Source organism: Salmo trutta, chromosome 14 (genome assembly GCF_901001165.1).
Source record: "Salmo trutta chromosome 14, fSalTru1.1, whole genome shotgun sequence".
NCBI classification, from domain to species: domain Eukaryota; kingdom Metazoa; phylum Chordata; class Actinopteri; order Salmoniformes; family Salmonidae; genus Salmo; species Salmo trutta.
In genome coordinates, this window is record NC_042970.1 from 43,685,239 (window position 1) to 43,693,019 (window position 7,781).

The following is a 7,781-nucleotide window of genomic DNA, read 5'->3' on the forward strand; positions in this document are numbered from 1 at the left end:
AGGGGGAGTTGGCTTTGTGAATGACCAGTGAAATATACCTGCTGGAGCGCGTGCTACGGGTGGATGCTGCTATGGTGACCAGTGAGCTGAGATAAAGCGGGGATTTACCTAGCAAAGACTTATAGATGACCTGGAGCCAGTGGGTTTGGCGACGAATATGAAGCGAGGGCCAGCCAACGAGAGCATAGAGGTCGCAGTGGTGGGTGGTATATGGGGCTTTGGTGACAAAACGGATGGCACTGTGATGGACTACATCCAATTTGCTAAGTAGAGTGTTTGGAGGCTATTTTGTAAATGACATCGCCGAAGTCAAGGATCGGTAGGATAGTCAGTTTTACGATAGTATGTTTGGCAACATGAGTGAAGGAGGCTTTGTTACGAAATAGGAAGCCGATTCTAGATTACATTTTGGATTAGAGATGCTTAATGTGAGTCTGGAAGGAGAGTTTACAGTCTAACCAGACAACTAGGTATTTGTAGTTGTCCACATATTCTAAGTCAGGTCGATGGAGACGGCTGCACAGTATTGTCTTTTATCGATGGCGGTTACGATATCGTTTAGGACCTTGAGCGTGGCTGAGGTGCACCCATGACCAGCTCGAAAACCAGATTGCATAGCGGAGAAGGTACGGTGGGATTTGAAATGGTCGGTGATCTGTTTGTTAACTTGGCTTTCGAAGACTTTAGAAAGGCAGGGTAGGATAGATATAGGTCTGTAACAGTTTGGGTCTAGAGTGTCTCCCCCTTTGAAGAGGGGGATGATCGTGGCAGCTTTCCAATCTTTAGGGATCTCAGATGATACGAAAGAGCGGTTGAACAAGTTAGTTATAAGGGTTGCAACAATTGCGGTGGATCATTTTAGAAAGAGAGGGTCCAGATTGTCTAGCCCAGCTGATTTGTAGGGGTCCCAATTCTGCAGCTCTTTCAGAACATGAGCTATCTGGATTTGGGTGAAGGAGAAGTGGGGGAGGCTTGGGTAAGTTGCTGTGGGGGGTGCAGAGCTGTTGACCGGGGTAGGGGTAACCAGGTGGAAAGCATGGCCAGCCGCTTGTTGAAAATGCTTATTGAAATTCTCGATTATCGTAGATTTATCGGTGGTGACAGTGTTTCCTAGCCTCAGTGCAGTGGGCAGCTGGGAGGAGGTGCTCTTATTCTCCATGGACTTTACATTGTCCCAGAACTTTTTGGAGTTTGTGCTATAGGATGCAAATTTCTGTTTGAAAAAGCTAGCCTTTGCTTTTCTTTGCATACTAGAATCATTCAGGGATTTTTCCTATATAGCTACATATTTTCCAGAAGTAAATGTGATTATTTTTACACACGGATCTAAATATGTAATTGATGGGCAACTCCAGTCCTCGAGGGCCTGATTGGTGTCATACTTTTGCCTCAGCCCCAGCTAACACCCCTGACTCCAATAATCAACAAATAAAAATCTCTATAGAGCCCCACAGTGGAGATGTTATAATACCCATAAAACCTAGTGGTCAAACAGGGAAATGGTTCCAATAGTTTTTCTACCATTCATTTTTCCCATAAGGGATTTTAGAAACACTTAAAATAAGGGCTGTGTTTCGTGTAGGCTTACCCTGGTGTGACGTTACTTACCTGCAAGTAAATATTTAGTTGGACGATGTATACCACGCGTATCCCATACATACGACTAATACAACTTCAAACTGAAACTAATCATGATCTTCAGTTTAGAATGTAATTTGTTTAATATGCTGTGTTTGCTAAGGATGGGGAAAAAGTGAGACACCTCTCCAGCCCCCGAAGACTGAAGTTGCTCGTCCGTGAAATGCACTACATGACCAAAAGTATGTGGACATCTGCTCGTCGAACATCTCATTCCAAAATCATGGGCATTAATATGGAGTTGCCCCCCCTTTTGCTGCTATAACAGCCTCCACTCTTCTGGGAAGGCTTTCCACTACATGTTGGGACATTTCTGCAGGGACTTGCTTCCATTCAGCCACAACAGCATTAGTGAGGGCACGCACAGTTGACCGGGTAAGCTCTAGCAGGGCAGAAATTTCACAAACTGACTTGTTGGAAAAATGGCATTCAATGATTGTGCCACGTTGAAAGTCACTGAGCTAGAATCAGTCCTTCCCACCCCTAGCCTATCCAGTGGCGACCCGTCATTCAGGGCAGAGCCCCACCTGTTGTTTTTTTTTGGGGGGGGGGGCTTGCCTCTTTTGCATGTTATTTTGGCATTAATATGAGTAACATATCAAACAATATATATCATTGAGTTAATAAAGCCGCATACAAACAGTTTCTTTTTTGGCAGCTCCAAAATACAGGTGTTTCAGCCAAGCGCAGTGCTTTCTGTGGTGGTTGGGCAAGCCAGCAGAAAATACGGAGCGTTGCGCCACGTGATTGGCTCAGCGTTCTGTCACTCATGGGGACTTTACGTCACTGACAAATGTAAGAGGAGACATTGAAAGTTCTAGCCCTTCAGCTGCTGCCACAGAAGTGCCCATCCAAGAAGGCTCAGAGGTCATTTGCCACAGATAAAATGATGTCAAATCACATATCTACAGTAGCTTTGATTGAACTGATCATGTCACCGTCATACTTTAAAAATCTTAGCTAGCAGTCATCATGAATCAAGTCGACAATCTACTGGGAAATCCTTTTTAATCATATGAAGATAAATTATAGATAAAACGCATCGGTGGACAAACATTACACAAGTTGGAAAATTGCAAATTCAATGAGTGGTTTGGAAGGAATCAGATCCCAAATCTGGGATTAAGGGGCTCTTTTCCAAGTTTAAAAGGAAAAACCTTCAACATTGGCCATGCTGTCAATGAAGCATGATTTGTGCCGCGCACAAAACAACTTAACTTGGAGGACCACCGCGCCACCTTCCTGTTCAAATGAGCCGAGCACAACAATGTAAGTCCAAAAATGTATTGTATGCTGCTTCATAAATGCTGTAACATGCCAGGGAGATGTGTATACTGTAGCTAAGAAAGTAATACTAGGTGTATGTTGTGTAGTAAGATGTTAGTAGCCCATGTGCCTCACCCCAATAATTTGGTCTATTTACCCCTGATAATTTCACCTACTGTTCTGACTGTTCTACTGTAGCCTATAACCTGTTTTAGAGAAATGTACTCATCGAATATTGTAAGAGCTTTCATTGTCTGCTTATATGCCCCTTTTATTTATCCTACAGTTCTAACTTGGTGTACAGGGAGAGCACTGTAAGAACGCCCATGTTCTGAATTCTGTCGCTGTACATTTCAAAAGTGCTAAACAAATAGTTATATTGACTAACGTTATGTCTGTCCTAGCTCGCTCATTGTCTTTATCGAAATTACAGATTGCCTCTTATCTGCTTGTCGTCCCCTTATGCCATAGTTTGTACATCTCGAAAGCTAGGATATGCATACAATTGGTAGTATTGGATATAAAACACTCTAAAGTTTCCTAAACTGTTAAAATAATGTCTGTGAGTATAACAGAACTGATATGGCATGTAGCTAACTACTGTAACTAAAGCGCGCGCGAAAGTCTAAAGCTCGAATCAGACATTTGTAACGCAACATGGTCGTTGGAGTAACCGTGGTGAGCTCAACAACAAAAAAATTCCGTATGGATTCTCCTCTGGTTTTTCATCGCCCCACCAAGATTTACATGCTAAAATCGCCACTGAGCCAAGTTAGGCTTTTAAATGATGTAAGACACTTGTATTTTCATGAATGTTTAATATTACGAATTTTGAATTTGGCGCGCTGCAATTTCACCGGATGTTGACGAGGTGGGGCGCTAGCAGCATGCCTATCCCAAAGAGGATTTATTTCATTGATTTCTACGTCGGCCATAAATGAGCGTTTGCATCAGGCCAGCTTTCTCTCAGGACAAAAAAAATCTATTTTAACTTCACCAGTTGTCTGTGTGGTAGGTCCTTTGAAGGTAGGAATGTGAGACAATATATCCACAGGAAAGTATATTTACATAAACCTTTCAAAGCACTGTTAGTGCCTATAGTGCATAAGATATATACAGTCGTGGCCAAAAGTTTTGAGAATGACACAAATATTAATTATCACAAAGTTTGTTGCTTCAGTGTTTTTAGATATTTTTGTCAGATGTTACTATGGAATACTGAAGTATAATTACAAGCATTTCATAAGTGTCAAAGGCTTTTATTGACAATTACATGAAGTTGATGCAAAGAGTCAATATTTGCAGTGTTGACCGTTCTTTTTCAAGACCTCTGAAAACCGCCCTGGCATGCTGTCAATTAACTTCTGGGCCACATCCTGACTGATGGCAGCCCATTCTTGCATAATCAATGCTTGGAGTTTGTCAGAATTTGTGGGGTTTTGTTTGTCCACCCGCCTCTTGAGGATTGACCACAAGTTCTCAATGTTAAGGTCTGTGGAGTTTCCTGGCCATGGACCCAAAATATCGATGTTTTGTTCCCCGAGCCACTTAGTTATCACTTTTGCCTTATGGCAAGGTGATGCCTTTTCCATCATGCTGCCTTTTCCATCATGCTGGAAAAGGCATTGTTTGTCACCAAACTGTTCCTGGATGGTTGGGAGAAGTTGCTCTCGGAGGATGTGTTGGTACCATTCTTTATTCATGGCTGTGTTCTTAGGCAAAATTGTGAGTGAGCCCACTTCCTTGGCTGAGAAGCAACCCCACACATGAGTGGTCTCAGGATGCTTTACTGTTGGCATGACACAGGACTGATGGTAGCGCTCACCTTGTCTTCTCCGGACAAGCTTTTTTCCGGATGCCCCAAACAATTGGAAAGGGGATTCATCAGAGAAAATGACTTTACCCCAGTCCTCAGCAGTCCATCCCTGTACCTTGTGCAGAATATCAGTCTGTCCCTGATGTTTTTCCTGGAGAGAAGTGGCTTCTTTGCTGCCCTTCTTGACACCAGGCTATCCTCCAAAAGTCTTCGCCTCACTGTGCATGCAGATGCACTCACACCTGCCTGCTGCCATTCCTGAGCAAGCTCTGTACTGGTGGTGCCCTGATCCCATAGCTGAATCAACTTTAGGAGACAGTCCTGGCGCTTGCTGGACTTTCTTGGGTGCCCTGAAGCCTTATTCACAATTGGACTGCTCTCCTTGAAGTTCTTGATGATCCGATAAATGGTTGATTTAGGTGCAATCTTCCTGGCAGCAATATCCTTGCCTGTGAAGCCCTTTTTGTGCAAAGCAATGATGACGGCACGTGTTTCCTTGCAGGTAACCATGATTGACAGAGGAAGAACAATGATTCCAAGCACCACCCTCCTTTTGAAGCTTCCAGTCTGTTATTCAAACTCAATCAGCATGACAGAGTGATCTCCAGCCTTGTCCTCGTCAACACTCACACCTGTGTAAATGAGAGAATCACTGACATGATGTCAGCTGGTCCTTTTGTGGCAGGGCTGAGATGCAGTGGAAATGTTTTTGGGGGGATTCAGTTCGTTTGCATGGCAAAGAGGGACTTTGCAATTAATTGCAATTCATCTGATCACTCTTCATAACATTCTGGAGTATATGCAAATTGCCATCATACAAACTGAGACAGCAGACTGTGAAAATTAATATTTGTGTCATTCTCAAATCTTTTGGCCACAACTATACATAAAGTATATCATACAGTACATTCAAAGTAGACCTCTTCACTTTTTCCACATTTTGTTACGTTACAGCCTTATTCTAAAATGGATTAAATTAATTGTTATTCTCATCAATCTCCACACATTACCCCATAATAACAAAGCAAAAACAAGTTTTTCAATTTTTTTGCAAATGTATAAAAATAAAAACAGAACTACATTATTTCTATAGTATTCTTCAGACCCTTTGCTATGAGACTCGAAATTGAGCTCAGGTGCATCTTGTTTCCATTGATCATCCTTGATGTTTCTAGAACTTGATTGGAGTCCAGCTGAGGTAAATTCATTTGATTGGACATGATTTGGAAAGGCACACACCTGTCTATATAAGGTCCCACAGTTGACAGTGCAAAAAAAAACAAGCCATGAGGTCAAGGGAATTGTGTCGAGGCACAGATCTGGGGAAGGGTACCAAAACATTTCTGAAGCATTGAAGGTCCCCAAGAACACAGTGGCCTCCATCATTCTTAAATGGAAGAAATCTGGAACCACCAACACTCTTCCTAGAGCTGGCTGCCTGGCCAAACTGAGCAATTGGGGGAGAACATTGGTCAGGGAGGTGACCAAGAACCCGATGGTCACTTTGACAGAGCTCCAGAGTTCCTCTGTGGAGATGAGAGAACCTTCAATAAGGACAACCATCTCTGCAGCACTCCACCAATCAGGCTTTTGTGGTAGAGTGGCCAGACGGAAGCCACTCCTCAGTAAAAGACCCATGACAGCCCGGTTGGAGTTTGCTAAAAGGCACCTAAAGGACTCTGACCATGAGAAACAAGATTCTCTGGTCTGATGAAACCAAGGATGAACTCTTTGGCCTAAATGCCAAGCGTCACGTCTGGAGGAAACCTGGCACCATCCTTAAGGTGACGCGTGGTGGCAGCATCATGCTGTGGGGATGTTTTGCAGGGATTGGGAGACTAGTCAGGATCGATCAAAAGATGAACGGAGCAAAGTACAGAGAGATCTTTGATGAAAACCTGCTCTAGAGTGCTTAGGACCTCAGACTTGGGTGAAGGTTCACCTTCCAACAGGACAATGACCCTAAGCACACAGCCAAGACAATATAGGAGTGGCTTCGGGACAAGTCCCGGACATGAACCCGATCGAACATCTCTGGAAAGACCTGAAAATAGCTGTGCAGCGACCACTGCCCATCCAACCTGACAGAGCTTGAGAGGATCTGCAGAGAAGAATGGGAGAAACTCCCCAAATACACGTGTGCCAAGCTTGTAGCGTCATACCCAAGAAGACTTGGGGTTGTAAATGCTGCCAAAGGTACTTCAACATAGTACTGAGTAAAGGGTCTGAATACTTAAGTGAATATAATATTTCCTTTTTAATTTTAATACATTTGCAAAAATGTATAAACCTGTTTTTGCTTTGTCATTATGGGGTATTGTGTGTAGATGGGGGGGGGGACAATTTAACACATTTTAGAATAAGGTTGTAACAAAATGTGGAAAAAGTAAAGGGGTCTGTATACTTTCCGAATGCACTGTACATATACGTGTACATGTTGAGCTCGTGCTTCAGGTGCTAAAGATCTGAAGGCACTAACAGCACTTTGAAAAGTTGACTTAATTATACTTTCCTGTGGTTATGTTGTCTCACATTCCTACCTGCAGAAGGACTATCCGCACGGACTACCGGTGAAGTTTTATTCAACATTCTGGCTTGCAGAGGTCCAAACGCTCATTTCTACCCGACGTTGAATCCAATGCGGTTCAACGTCGGATCTCCAAGTTACTCTCCCCATAGACTCATCTTGAACCTAACCTAGGTGCATTCACATAATACAAATATTATAGAATATGGTATAGTCAGTGGTTGTGGGTCCAGGACAGCCATAGGTTGTTAATACCCGTCACTCACCACCTTTTCTCTTCCCTGATGTATCAAGCCACCACACACAACCCCTAGGTCATCATCAGTGCAATAACCTAGGTCAGCTGATGTGACACTATCTACCCTTGTTACAGAGCAAGATGTTAGGACAATGGCTACAGAAATATGAACAATGTTAATGCAGTATTACACAGGATTGTTGGGGCTCCTCAGTAGCAGAAGTGTGTCAGCGGTGGAGTGTCAGTAGCTCTGTTTGAATGTCTCATTGTCAGAGCATCTGTAGCTGAGCAGAAGG